This window comes from Schistocerca gregaria, chromosome 4 (genome assembly GCF_023897955.1).
Source record: "Schistocerca gregaria isolate iqSchGreg1 chromosome 4, iqSchGreg1.2, whole genome shotgun sequence".
Lineage (NCBI taxonomy): Eukaryota > Metazoa > Arthropoda > Insecta > Orthoptera > Acrididae > Schistocerca > Schistocerca gregaria.
The window spans coordinates 235,769,670-235,785,519 of NC_064923.1; positions in this window are offsets into that span (position 1 = coordinate 235,769,670).

The following is a 15,850-nucleotide window of genomic DNA, read 5'->3' on the forward strand; positions in this document are numbered from 1 at the left end:
GGCTATGTGCCTCCTGCCTTCCAATAAATGTTAGTGTAGTTGAGTGTACACAATACATAGAGTCCAGAGCTTGCGTACTGGAGTTATGCGTAGATCTAAACAATGGCAAATTTATTGAGTGTGTCAGGTAAATTCAAATCGGAAATTTCCAGAAAAGGTGCATTGATACAGAAATATATTACGTGCAACAAAAATATCATGGAAATATCAAGTAAATGTAGATTATGAGATCTTCAGGTTTCCAAGAGTCAGTCAGCTGTTCAACTTGCACATGCAATTAATCTAATGCCCATGATAGTTAGTAGGAGACTTGAATTACCTCATGTGTTCGAAATTTCTTTGTAAAAGCTTGACTGAAGCGAGCCGCCTATGGAATCGGCAAAGAACGAAATTCTTTACAGCAGCTTGTAGTAACGTTCCGTTTGTTTGGAGTGTTATGCATGAGTGCCTACACAGCATAGTACTGCGGAAAACGGCCTTTACGACCGTTTCACAAGTGTATCGTGAATACTAGGAATCCAATAAAACATCATATCTCCGACATCGTAACGGCAGAAAAAATCCTGTAAGAACGGGACCAACGACGACTGAAGAGAATCGTTTGATGTGACAGAGGTGCAACCCAATCGAAAATTGTTACATATTTCAGTGCTGGGTCATCAACAAGTGTCAGAGTTCTACCCATTCAACGAAACATCATCGATATGGGCTTTCGGAGCTGAAGTCCCACTCTAGTACCCTTGATGACAGCACGACCAAACTTTACGCCTCACCTGGACCCGTCAACACCGACATCAGACTGTTGAAGAACGAAAACATGTTACCTGATCGGACGAGCATCATTTCGAATTGGATGGACGTGCACAGGTATGGGGACAACCTAATGAATCCATGGACCCTACATGTCAGCGGGGGACTGTTCATGCTGGTGGAGGCTTTGTAACGGTGTGGGTCTTGTGCAGTTGGGGTGATATGGAACACCTGATATATCTAGATACGACTCTCACACATCTAATCACCTGCATACATTCATTATCACTGCGCATTCCAACGGACTTGGTCAATTCCAGCAGGACAAGGCGACACCCCATACGTCCAAAATTGCTACAGAGTGGCTCCAGGAGTATTCTTCTGAGTTTAATCACTTCCGATGGCCACTAAACTCACCAGACATGAGCATTATTGAGCATATCTGGGACGCCTTTCTACGTGCTGTTCAAAAGAGATCTCCACCCCTCCTGCTCTTACGTCATGTTGCGGCACTTCTGCGTGCTCGCGGGGACCCTACACGATATTATACAGGTACATCAGTTTCTTGGGCTCTTCAGTGTATAAGCTTTAGAACTCAGTGAAATAAAGGTTTTCTGGCTATGGCTTACGAAATCAAATTTGTTTTTTGTAGACTGAATATTAAATCTTAATAAACGATACAGGCGATAAACTAATATAACATTTAATACGTGTTTAGATCGCAATGGTACGTAACCAGCTGCGATGTTCCATATTTTAACCTACAACACTGGTCGTTGTCTACGAGGACTGTCAGTACAACTTCATAACATATTAGAAAAGTATATAAAGTGCAAAATTAACGCTGTGTTACGTGACAATCAATTTTGCTTTAGGAAAGCTAATGGAATCAAAGAGGCAATTCTGCTGTTGCGGTTGATAATGGACACAAAATCTCGACCCGGAAAAGGGGTTCGACAATGTGCAAGATGTTCAAAATTCTCAGAGAAATAGGAGTACGTTATAGAGAGAAACGGGTAATGTACAATATGTACAAGAGCCAAAAGAGAGTAATAAGAGTGATCTAGAACAGTGTGCTCGGATTAAAAAGGGTGTTAATTAGCGATGTAGTCTTTCGCCTCCTTTGTTCATTCTGTACATCGAATAAGTAATGATGGAAATAAATGGAAGGTTCGCTGATGACATTGCTATCCTGAGTCGAAGTGAAGGGGAACTGCAAGATCTGCTGAGTACCGATTAAAGAATGAGAGTAAATTACGTAGTCTGCTGAATGGAATGAACAGTCTAATGAGTACAGAATACAGATTCAGAGTACAACGAAGAAAAAAAAAATGGTTCAAATGGCTCTGAGCACTATGGGACTTAACATCTGTGGTCATCACTCCCCTAGAACTTAGAACTACTTAAACCTAACTAACCTAAGGACACCACACACATCCATGCCCGATTCGGGATTCGAACCTGTGACCGTAGCAGTCGTGCGGTTCCGGACTGAGCGCCTAGAACCGCTATGCCACCGCGGCCCGCTACAACGCTGAAAGACGAAAGTAACGAGAAGTAGCACAAATGAGAACAGCGAGAAACTTAACGTCAGGATTAAAGGTTACGAAGTTAAAGAATTCTGCTTCTTTGACAACAAAATAACCAATGACGGACAGAGCACGGAGGACATCAGAAGCCGACAAAAACTCGAAAAAGGGCAGTCCTGACCAAGAGAAGTCTACTAGTATCAAATACAGACCTTAATTTCAGGAAACATTTTCTGAGAATGTACATCTGGAGCAGTGAAACATGGACTGTGGGAAAACCGGAACAGAAGAGAGTCGAAGCATTTGAAATGTTGTGCACCAGACGAATATTGAAAATTAAGTGGAGTGACATGGTAAGGAATGAAGAGGTATTGCGCAGAAAGGGATAGGCAAGGAATATGTGGAAAACTCTGACAAGGAGAAGGGACAGGATTATAGGACATCTCATAAGACAACGAAGAACGACTTCCGTGATTCTAGAGGGAGCTGTAGATGGCAAAAACTGTAGATGAAGACAGAGATAGGAATAAATTCAGCTAATAATTGAGGAAGTAGGTTGCAAGTGCTGCTCTGAGATTAAGAGGTGGGCACAAGAGACGAAATCTTGGCGGGTCACTTAAAAGGAGTCAGAAGACTGATGACTCAGAAAAATGTGCATTTCATATTCTTCTTGATGTATGACTGGGAGACTTAAGTTACTAACCAGCAAACTGGAAAGATTCAGACGTTTTATTATTGGAAAACCAGAATGTAAAGGCTTCTGTATAAATCTACTATATCATATGATTTAAAAGTTTCCAATGATGTTAGCCGCGTTTGGGCACTGAAGTAAATCAATGGTAACAGAAAAAAAAATTGTGCCAGACCGGGACTCTTCCCCTTTATGCGAGCAGTTTCCTTAACCGCCTCTGACATCCGAGCACGCTTCCAAGACAACCGAAATTCCCAGGCTGTTGCACACTACTAGCGTAGCGTCATCCACCCATAAACCCTTTACTCGGCATTTCTAGTTTCCGCAAAAGATCGGACGTGGTTTGCATCCCCAATGAAAGAATGGATTTTAGTCGTCGCAACGTCTAGATATATACACCCAGCATGATTCTTATTAACGTTTAAAACCCCCCTCAATCTCACTCTGAAAAGTAATTGAATATAAGACACATGGGGTCGGAAATGTCTGTTTTTCTTCCAAAAATTGACGAGAAATGTAGAATATGTGACGTAACCAGATGACGTACCTTACCGCAAGTGCAGTGGTTGGGGTTGAGCGTGTCGGGACGATATAGATGCAATACTTGCATTCATGCAACCGGTGCAAATTTCGAACACCGTTTGTGAATGTGATCATTCGGAAACGTAAAGTTATAAAATTATTGATCTCGCTGTAACCAAGTAAAAACTGTTCCTATTTTGTGTGTCTTTTCTTTCGTTCTGCTAACGATGCAGCTCGGAAACTTGTTTACTAGTGTCGCAATATGGTAGGATTTATTGGACTGTACTTTGCAATAAACCTATGGAGAATGCGAGACGGGCAAATACCAAAATAAGTATTAGCTCAATGTAAACACGTAATGGTCTAATGAAGTGAAGAAAATACTGCCTGCCAGGCACATGACTCGAACCCTGAGCCCCACGTGCTGAAGTCGCGATCGTATGCCCAGAGCCTCGCCGACGTTAATACGGGATTTGGGTCGGGACACTCAAGTGCTACAGACCAATAGGGTCAAACACTGCATGTGCCCCGAGGTAAGTCATCTGCTGCAATAACATGATCAGCATTTTATCATCCTGTTTTGGGGTGTTTTCAGACATTTGTCACTCTATGTGTCTTGCATTAAATTCCTTCTCTCGGCGTCATCTACGTCGCTTCGGAGGTTTTTAAAAGGTAATAAGAATAGCCCTGAATGAGATTTTCACTCTGCAGCGGAGTGTGCGCTGATATGAAACTTCCTGGCAGATTGAAACTGTGTGCCCGACCGAGACTCGAACTAGGGACCTTTGCCTTTCGCGGGCAAACCTAACCAGAGGAGAAAACTAGTGATTGAAATTTCATGAGAAGATCCCGTCGCAACGAAGAACGCTTTTGTTTTAATGACTGCCACTCGAAATCACGTATCATGTCTGTGACACAATCTCCCCTATTTGGCGACAATACAAAACGAGCTGCCCTTCTTTGTATTTTTTAGATGTCATCCGTCTGTCTAGTAACAGTATGTTTGCAGGTGATGTTGCCTTCAGAGCATATGAATTTTTTTTTTAAGTAACATCTCAGGAAATGTTTTGTCTATATTCTTCCCTGTCTATGAGCCGCTTAAGGATTTCAGAACTAGTTTCATAAATTTAAAAAAAATACATTTAAGGGTTGATAGTAGAAAATTATCCCACTACAGCCTATATGTGAAACTTAAAATACAGTACCGGGATTAAATGAAAAATCTAGAGATATTCTTCCTTTAGCCTACTGCATATCGTTCTTGTATGGACCAAGAAGACAACATTAGAACAGTGCAGAGCGGCATTTAAGCAGTCATTCAGGCTGTGCTTCATTCGCTATCGGAACAAGAAGTAAATTTTTTCGTGGTAAGATCCAATGGGACCAAACCAATGAGATTATTGGTCCCTAGGCATACTCAATACTTCATCTATCTTAAACTAACTCACGCTAAGGATAACACACACATCCATGCCCGAGGGAGGTCTCGAACCTCCGACGGGGAGCCGCGCAAGGAACTATAAGTGTAACAGGTGGGACGGTTCTAAGTACCGTCTCCCAAGCACTGCACAGTGGTTTGCGGAGGATGGACGTATATTACGTGGGTGTAGAATATACCCCGTAAAACCACAAAGCACAATAAACCACTTTTTCCACACATGTAGGAGAAGGGGCTTTGTAGACATGGGAGATTCAAAAGTACTGTTGTTGTGGGAACATACAGACACGAGTTGATAAATGTAAACAACTTTACTGGATCTTTCCCAGCAGTCTGTTGAGCTATATGAGATTTTTGACATGGAGATATCTTCGCCCACGCTCACTTTAAATAAATGCGCCAATGCTGGGAATAATGGATACATTCGTGACACTTAAATTGTATCTCTCGGACATTCTCTTCTGGGTGTTGTTGTGGAGCCTCCTACTGTGTGGGAGACTACCCCTGTCCTACTTCCCCGTTACTGGTGTACAGCAAACAGAGACGTGAATCGCGGCTGTTGCAGAAGTGGAGACCGGCCGGTGGGCAGCGAGCGCAGCCCCCGTCGGTAACGGACAGCGCGCCCGCCAGGTGGCGGGGGCGGAAGGAGGAGGGGTTTGGCTTGGGGGTGGGGCGCCATTACCGTGATTAAAACCTGCTGCAGGCGGCAGGGCCCAGGGCAGGGGTAGGGGTGCGGGTGGTGGGTGCGGGGCTGCCGGAAGCTGGGCTGCCAAGACGCTGCCCCTGTCCCAAAGGTCAAATGGCGCCAGAACTCACTGCCAGCAGAGTATTACACAGTGCCACCTGGTAGCGGCTACGAGTCTTCCGTTACTGTCATCTTCACTTTCGACTCTGAAACCCTATCACTACTTCATCTTTTAACCCATGAACTCATAAGAAACTATGAGACCAGTATTCAATGTTCTGAGCCGGCTGGAGTGGCCGAGCGGTTCTAGGCGCTACAGTCCGGAACCGCGCGACCGCTACGGTCGCAGGTTTGAATCCTGCCTCGGGCATGGATGTGTGTGATGTCTTTAGGTTAATTAGGTTTAAGTAGTTCTAAGTCCGAGGGGACTGATGACCTCAGATGGTAAGTCCCATAGCGCTCAGAGCCATTTCCATTTCAATGCTCTGAAACATTCCACTTCTTATGAAGTCAGAACCAGACGTGAACAAACGCATTCAGACTTAGTTTTATATTTCATAGTAACAGTTAACTTTCTCAAAGCACTAGGGAGTAACTATACGGGAGGAACTTAACATAAGCAAAATCAAGGGGAAAACTGAAACATCCTTACCTAATAGCTATACGTGTCTTCAAATTATACGTAACATATGCTATTAGTGCAATGCAAATGTTTCTGCTGTTTTTGTCTCAAAGCATGTAATACATTCAAAAAATGAGAGTAATATAAGGAAGCCTTCTTCCCTTAAACAATATACCTTAAACTTACAATTCAACATCTACAGTGATCGGCCAGAACAATGAGGCCTTGGTAGGTCACTCAAGGAAGTTGGCACCACATCCGCACACACAAGTCACCTGGTCCCATACATTCCGTGGAGGGGGCGATGAGCTCTGACGCCACATTCAATCACATCCCAGACATACTCGATCGGGTTCAGATCTAGCGATTTGGGGGGCCAGCACATCGACTGGAACACACCACTGTGTTCCTCGAACGACTTCATCACAGTCCCGGCCTTGTAACATGGGGCATTATCTTCTTGAAAAATGTCACTGCCGTCGGGAAACGAGATCGTCATAAAGGGGTGTACGTGGTCGGCAACCAATGTAAGGTACTCTTTGACCGTCTTGGCGCCTTGCGTGTGATCCACTGGACCCATGGATCCCCACGTGAATGTTTCCCAGATCATAATGGAGCCGCCGTCAACTTGTCTCTGTCCCGCGGTATAGGTGTCAAGGAGCTGTTCACTTGGAAGTTGCTGTTCCCGTGGAAGTCTGCCCTCGGTCAACCTCAGACAGGTCGTACGCCTTCTCTACCCCCGGAAGCGTGCTACATACACCGCGCCAGTGTCTGACTAGCAGTAATTCCTCACCTGGTGTCGCTGCTGCGGCATTGATGGGTTGATATCGATAGCAGGTCAGTGGTCATAATGTTCTGGCTGATCAATGTATTTATGTGGCTAGCTGAAAATTTCATTGAGAAATAAGAAAGTGACATCATTGTTGATGGACGATTATTCTCTCTTTGCTCGACAACTGAACGAAGTTCGCAAGTCTCCTCTTAAGTGAATTCGTAGGCTCTAAAGATTTTTAAAAAAATACCAGGGGAGTGTAATACTCATAAGAATCGCACGTTATATCGGTACCGATGACAATGGAGAGAAAATCGTTTCTGCACGAGAGAAATATGCTAACCTGGAATATAAATTTAAGTTTCAGGAAGTCTTTTCTGAAGGCATGTGTGTGGAATGTAGGCTGTGAGGAAGTGAAACGTGGAAGATAAGCTGCACAGTCTAGAAGAAAGTAAAAGCCGGCATAAAAGTTTTCTGGGTCTGGTTCGCGGCATAATGTATAAAACTACTGCTACTGGAGAAAACCAAAGTTTCGGCAACGGTTGCAGCAGCTTTCTTCTGGGTCTACTGGTGCTTTCTAGCTATCCAGTGTCCCTTATATTTTGTTGTTACTGTTCACTGCGCATGCCATTACGTCATAATTTTAAAAGATAGTTAGTTTCATTGTTCACTTAAGGAAGAAGGAGAGGGAACTTGATTTTAATAGATTATTGCGGAGGAAGGAGAAGGTAACCTCTGTTGTCCTTAGTCTCTTCTGTTATGTGCCATGATTGGTGGTGACCGTGGAATGACAAATCGACTGCTATTTACCAAATACTGGATCTCGGCCACGCGGCGGCAGTTATTCGTCAGTAGTGCTCGTAAGTCTTGCTGACAGGGTGGTCTGTTGGGCTATGATTGCTGTCAGCCAAGATGGTGTAAGCCTCTGTCAGTCGTCTCTATTCATATTATTAGTGTATTTTGAAGTATTTTGATGGCCTCTCTGATTTTGCGTTTTGTCGTAAACGGCTGCTTGGCCAACACAATCTTATTTCTTTTCCACAGTCTTGCTGATGTTCTGCCACTGTACATTTGTTGTGTTGCCCTAGACGAATATAGCGCTAGTGTTCCGGAATGCGCGTTGCTATTGGCCTGCTAGTCTTACCGATGTTACCTCTCTACATTCACATTCCGCCTTATACACGCCTGCAGTGTGTAGTGCATCCACCTTGTCCTTAGTGGGGCCTAGAACGTCCGGGAGCCTGCGACCACTATAGAGGACAGGCTGCACCCAAATCCGGCGAAGGTGTTTGTCTATTCGGTCAGTAACATTTCTCACATAAGGTAAGTGCACTGCTGGCTGCAGTTTGTCTATTTATTGCTGATATTTCTTACTTGCTTTCGTCGACAAGGCTGTATGGATCGTCCTATGGCTGTAGCTATTGGCTAGAAACGTCGTGCGTAGCCTTTTAAGGTCAGGTGTTATTGCAAGCCTACACATACAGACACGTATCTGAACGCCCAATCCTACCACCTCCTAGCTCTGAAGAACTCGGTCATCAGTTCTTTGGAAATCCGTGCGCAGCGCCTAAGTGACGCTCAAAACATAACACATGAGCTTAAAGTCCACGCACAACGTTTCTAGTAAATGGCTACCTCCATAAGTCGATCCAAACAGCCTTGTCGATGAAACCAAGTAAGCAAGATAAACAAGAAATAGGCAAACTGCAGCTAGCAGTGCGCTTATCTTATGTGAAAAATGTTACTGACCGAATAGGCAAACACCTTCGCCGGGTTGGGGTACAGCCTGTCCTCTATAGTGGTCGCAGGCTCCCGGACGTGCTAGGCTCCATTAAGGACATCTTCAATTTAGGTAGCGGCCACTCTGTTTTCCCACATTCCTCCACTATTACCGTGCAAAACAGTATTCTACACTCCTGGAAATTGAAATAAGAAGACCGTGAATTCATTGTCCCAGGAAGGGGAAACTTTATTGACACATTCCTGGGGTCAGATACATCACATGATCACACTGACAGAACCACAGGCACATAGACACAGGCAACAGAGCATGCACAATGTCGGCACTAGTACAGTGTATATCCACCTTTCGAAGCAATGCAAGCTGCTATTCTCCCATGGAGACGATCGTAGAGATGCTGGATGTAGTCCTGTGGAACAGCTTGCCATGCCATTTCCACCTGGCGCCTCAGTTGGACCAGCGTTCGTGCTGGACGTGCCGACCGCGTGAGACGACGCTTCATCCAGTCCCAAACATGCGCAATGGGGGACACATCCGGAGATCTTGCTGGCCAGGGTAGTTGACTTACACCTTCTAGAGCACGTTGGGTGGCACGGGATACATGCGGACGTGCATTGTCCTGTTGGAACAGCAAGTTCCCTTTCCGGTCTAGGAATGGTAGAACGATGGGTTCGATGACGGTTTGGATGTACCGTGCACTGTTCAGTGTCCCCTCGACGAACACCAGAGGTTTACGGCCAGTGTAGGAGATCGCTCCCCACACCATGATGCCGGGTGTTGGCCCTGTGTGCCTCGGTCGTATGCAGTCCTGATTGTGGCGCTCACCTGCACGGCGCCAAACACGCATACGACCATCATTGGCACCAAGGCAGAAGCGACTCTCATCGCTGAAGACGACACGTCTCCATTCGTCCCTCCATTCACGCTTGTCGCGACACCACTGGAGGCGGGCTGCACGATGTTGGGGCGTGAGCGGAAGACGGCCTAACGGTGTGCGGGACCGTAGCCCAGCTTCATGGAGACGGTTGAGAATGTTCCTCGCCGATACCCCAAGAGCAACAGTGTCCCTAATTTGCTGGGAAGTGGCGGTGCGGTCCCCTACGGCACTGCGTAGGATCCTACGGTCTTGGCGTGCATCCGTGCGTCGCTGCGGTCCGGTCCCAGGTCGACGGGTACGTGCACCTTCCGCCGACCACTGGCGACAACATCGATGTACTGTGGAGACCTCACGCCCCACGTGTTGAGCAATTCGGCTGTACGTCCACCCGGCCTCCCGCATGCCCACTATACGCCCTCGCTCAAAGTCCGTTAACTGCACATACGGTTCACGTCCACGCTGTCGCGGCATGCTACCAGTGTTAAAGACTGCGATGGAGCTCCGTATGCCACGGCAAACTGGCTGACACTGACGGCGGCGGTGCACAAATGCTGCGCAGCTAGCGCCATTCGACGGCCAACACCGCGGTTCCTGGTGTGTCCGCTGTGCCGTGCGTGTGATCATTGCTTGTACAGCCCTCCCGCAGTGTCCGGAGCAAGTATGGTGGGTCTGACACACCGGTGTCAATGTGTTCTTTTTTCGATTTCCAGGAGTGTATAATTGCTTTCAGAAACAGAAGACCCTGAACAACTATAGATAGGCCGCTCATATTCAGGACATCTAAATTAGTATCTTCTGCAGAAATGATTAGCATTTGCAACATCTCGGCTTGCGGGTTCAGGGTCAACATCGACATCGCGGCGCAACACCACCTACGGCTGAAATGTGCCTACGACTCTCGTTTTGCTATAAACCGAAGGTAACTGATCAGTGTGACTTAAGCAAACATGCAGGATGTCTCGAAAACGTATGCGTGAACCGTACTGTCAAATCAATGGGTTTGAAAGAGGGTGCATTTTTGCCATGAGTGGACGTGATGCATCCATCTGGGAAATTGCTGCTCGTGTGGGTCTATGTGTTTCGGCAGTGCAAAAAGTAAGTGCAGAATGCTCACAGAAGGCCTTAGAAGAGGACGAGATGAGCTACGTAGCACCACCTAGACCCCCCCCCCCCTGGAAGATCGACGCCTCATCCGAATAGCACTGCAGGAGAGATCTGCGTCCTCCTCGGCTGGGGCGCAACAGTGGAACAGTGTAACGTCGCGCACTGTCAGGCGTGACAGTCTGTCGCCATGGTTACGTGCGCATCGTCCACTTCTTCGCCTATCTTTGACGAATGTGCAGAAACACGCAAGACGGCAGTGGTGTACGGAACGACATCTCTGGGAACAGAAATGGCATCAGATAGTGTTTTCGGACGGATCCAGATTTTGTTTGCTTGATGATGATGGCCTTATTTTGGTTCGCCGCAGACAGGAGGAGCAGGATTGATGTGACTACCTTCACACAAGACATGCAAGTCCATCTGAATGCCTTCTGCTGTGGCATGCCATTGGGTACAACCACAAATCACAACTGGCGGGTGTCCAGGGCACTGTCACCAGCGTGATCTATGTGAATGACAGCCTGCGACCCGTGGCCATACCCTTTTTGCACAACACGCCATTTTAAGCTAGAAAATGCACTACCACATGTTATCCTTCATGTGACAGGATGCCAGTCATTTACTCTAGCCCGCTAGATCATCAGACTTGTCGCCAATTGAAAATGTGTGGGATTTGGTGGAACGATGGGTGCAGCACTGTGCCCGGGTTCAGCACTATGACCCAATGCCAACCACCACAGATGAACTATGGAACCAGGTGAATGCAGCATGGATGGCCTTATACGCGTAGATGCCATTACGCACGGAACAAGTTATCATATCCCAAGGTGGACCATGTGCCTACTAGGCAACAGGATATGTGCTTAACTCAGGTGCCTGCAAATCATTTCTGCAGTATTAATATACATGTCCTGCGAATATGAAAGTCCTATCTCTAATCGTTCAAAGTGATATGTTCTTTCCTGATTCGATTTTAAATGAATGTAACTTCATAAAGTTGACTTTTAAGAGATGGAGGATTCAGACTATGCAAATTACACGTGTCTGTTAATTTTGCTTTGTCTTAGGAAATTTACAACTAGAAGGAAAAAACCGCAATGTACAATTTAATGTGAGATTTCTTCCTTCATTTACATTTGATCTTATAACACATCATACATACTGAATAGTATTAGATTAACGTATTTCTAATTGTTAATTTTATTATGATTTTAAATTTATAAAGTAAGAATATCCTGAAGTTTGTATGAGTCTACTGGCCAATGACTTGTTCACATGTCAGATGACTGACAATAAATCCCCCTCCCCCAGCGTCCTTAGTATTTTTACTCTAGCTTTATAGTAATCATGTCAATGTTGACAAACTGCATCTAGTGGCCCTCGTGAGGTTTTCATGTATTTTTTGATAACCATCAATAAAGGAAATAGAGGTACATATTATGTTTTCGGTTAAGTTATCATAGCGAATGAGGCCATACTTTCTGAATATAGCGTAACTTATGAGAAATATTTTCCGTCAATATGACGTTTATGCTATGTCTTCTTCATGAAGTTACAATTTTAATGTGCATTAGTTTTTTTTTAAGACGTTACTTAGCCTTCTTCTTTGTGTTATTTCCGTAGGCTGAAATATTGAGAACCAGCACCACTGAGTCCTGTAAGTAAAAATATCACTACCATGACATAAATGCCAATCGGGTGTCGTTATAATCCAAAAGGCAACCATAATTTGGAATGACAGTAGAATCAATTATTGCTGTCTTAGTCCAAGTTTCATTGATGATGTTTCTCCGAAAGTGTGATGCGCCTAACTTGGATAGTCGTTTGGTTGCCATTTCTACTCCCTGATTTTAGGAATTCCGGTAGAATGTTGCCTACGCCTTCTGTCTTATTTGATCTACGGTTTTTGATAGCTCTTTTAAACTCTGACTCTAATACTGGATCCCCTATGTCTTCCATAACAGATTTCTACTTCTATCACGTCGCCACACAAGTCCTCCTCCTCAGATAGGCCTTCAGTGCCCCATTTCCAGCTGCCCGCTCTGTCCTCTGTGTTTAACAGTGGAATTCCAATTACACTCCTGATGAGCGATACAGCACAACACCTAAAATACGCATGCTTTCCGAAACTCACTTTATCAACCTGTCCAGCTGAAGTTTCGTTGCAATATCTTCATTAGATGCCATGTACCTTTCCGTTTCCATATCAGTTAGCTACCAGACATGTAATTCGTTAAAAGCATTTTAGATTAGAAACTGTTATTAGTACGCGGAGGGTAAATTTTGGTCGCAACTTGACGAATGAAAACCTGTCGGCAACACAGGTAATGCAAAACCAGGTAAAATGAAAATGAGACAAGCCATAAAACGATAAATGTCTAATGGCGCATGAGCAGTGCTACCAACGGACCGGAGAGCAACTGGACGCTCTGTTCCAATGCGCCATCGATTGGAATCTAATAAAACGACAGATCGGAATTGCAATATCCTCTGCATCGATTAACACCGACATATCACCGCAGAAATCTGTTTAATACGACCACGCGACAGGATTCCGAACACAAAAAAGGCCGCAAAAACAAGAAACGAAAAATAAATACTTCGAAATAATTACTCTACACCACCAGGCACCACACCGCGCGGGAGAGAAAAACCTTTCATTTTTTACACCCAGAAGAATCAAATTTAATGGAGATTCACTTTCTGTCCGACTTGCTTTTTGCCCAAGCAGGAATGCGGTTTGGGACATAATTACATTTGCCTTCGCAATTTCTGGAATGGCTTTCTTCCAGTTCCATTATGCACGCGTAACGAAATTAATTTAGTTGCCGCGAACTGGTCGAAACGTATAAATTTTTTCCCGTTAGTTTGTTTCAATTACAGGCTTCAAAAAGTAGGGCGAAAGAACAATATATATGAATGATCTAAAAAAAAAAAAAGTTGCGGTGTGGGACAAGCACAAGGGATGTAAATGGGAGACGTGAAGGATTCAAATGAGAATTTAGGAGGCAGTGAGCGGCCACGGGCATTTAATTTGACTGATGTGGAAATGTAATTAATTTGCAGCCACGCCGCTTCAGCCTCGTCCACGCGTAAAGCGTCATTACCCTCGACGGTGGCGTTCCTAGCGGCTGTAGCTAGCAGCATGCATTTCGCGCTGCACTTGCGTGTGTTTACTTCGTTCAAATAGGATTAGTTTTGAGACTCCGTGTATTCTGAGTACTTAGCTGTCCCTGCTGTTATATGCAATTATTTATCAGTGCCCCTACACGTTCTCGTCTAGGAGCCACAACTTCGCAAAACATCATAGGCACAAATTTAATTTTGAAACCTTTATTATTGTTACTGACGAAGTGATGCATAAATTCGTGGTGAAAGCGTTCTCAATTTAAGAGAGCAAATATTTGAAAATTAAAATGGCTCTCACCACTATGGGGCTTAACATCTGAAGTCATCAGTCCCCTAAAACTTAGAACTACTTAAACCTAACTAACATAAGGACATCACACACATCCATGCCCGAGGCAGGATTCGAACCTGCGACCGTAGCGGTCGATCGGTTCCAGACTGAAGCTCCTAGGACCGCTCGGCCACACAGGCCGGCGCAAATATTTGAAAAACGAATATCATTTATGCATTGCAATAATAGGACAAAGACCTAACTGTGAATGTGCAGAATAGGAACATAAATAGGTAAGAGGTTTTTATCGAAAAAATATTTTGTCACTGAAAAAATCTGTCTTTTATAAGAAAAAAACTTGATTAAACTTGGCGTTATATGGTAAGTAGAAAGATAAAAGAATTCGCAGTGTAACGAAAAGGCATGATCTACTACCTTGGAAATATTAAGAAATTAATTGGGAAATTGCGAATACTACATGGTGTGGTTTTCTATAGACACATGATAATTTGGCAACTTGAGCACTCGAACCCACATTTTCCACTCGCCGCACTACCCACTTCAGCCATCCATGCCTCCTCGACCGGTCCAAACTTACACATGTCACAGTGTCTACGTCTCATAGCACACTGTTAATGCGATTTCCACTTTGGGAGACAATATGTTTTTCTTATCATTGTGACTTGATGTGGTATCAAATGCAATTAGTGCAGTGTGTGCATGCATTTATGAAGAACATCTGCGTCACACTGTCAAATTCATAACCTGCACTGGCAGTCTTTTATGCCAAAGCAAGGCATACAGACGAGAAAAACATTTTCTCTCCTTAAGTGGAAATCATACGAACTCTGTGCTAGCACTATGAGAAGTAGAGACTATGACATATGGAAGTTTCGGCCGGTCGAGGAGGCGTGCATTGATTGCCGAAGACCTCTACCTTTCACAAATCACTTACCTCACAAAAAGTTTCGTTACTCGAGCTACTGCAATACAGCGAGCGCCACTACTTCCAGGTAATTAAAAGATTCTAACTACTGAAGGCACTAACTACTGATAGGCATAGTTAGCAAATGAAAGATTTTGATAGAGAACAAACAATGTATTTACCTTAACAGTGTTCAAAAGTCGTAATATATATAGCAGTTCATGACATCCAGTCTTACAAATTTACTGTCTCTGATGGGCACACGTCCAGATTATCCGCTCTCAAAACTCCGCCATTTCTCTCCCCACATGCACCACTGCCGGCGGCTCACCTCCAACTGCACTACGCTACGCGCTGTTAACATCCAACTGCCCAACACTACAATAGCGAATATTACAACAATGCCAACCAGCCACAGACTGCACACAGCTCCTCCAGTGATTTTCATACTGACTGCTACGTGGCGTTACCAATATAAAAACCTAAACAGCCTACTTACATAGCCCCCACGCTCCCCAAAAATAATTTTACAAATTGCTTGGGTAGTGGCCAATACAGAATGGAAAAAACTTTCATAATTACAATAACAAAGATATCAAATGCACACACTTATTGATAATTACAATAACAAAGATATCAAATGCACACACTTATTGATACAATGTTGGTCGACAGTTAAAATTTTCTCACAGTCCATAAAGACAGCCCTGATCATTCATCACAGTAAAATTGCAGTGGTTTTTTTTCTCAAAGTCTGAGCAGTAAAAGAAAATGCACACGGAGGTAGTGGATTT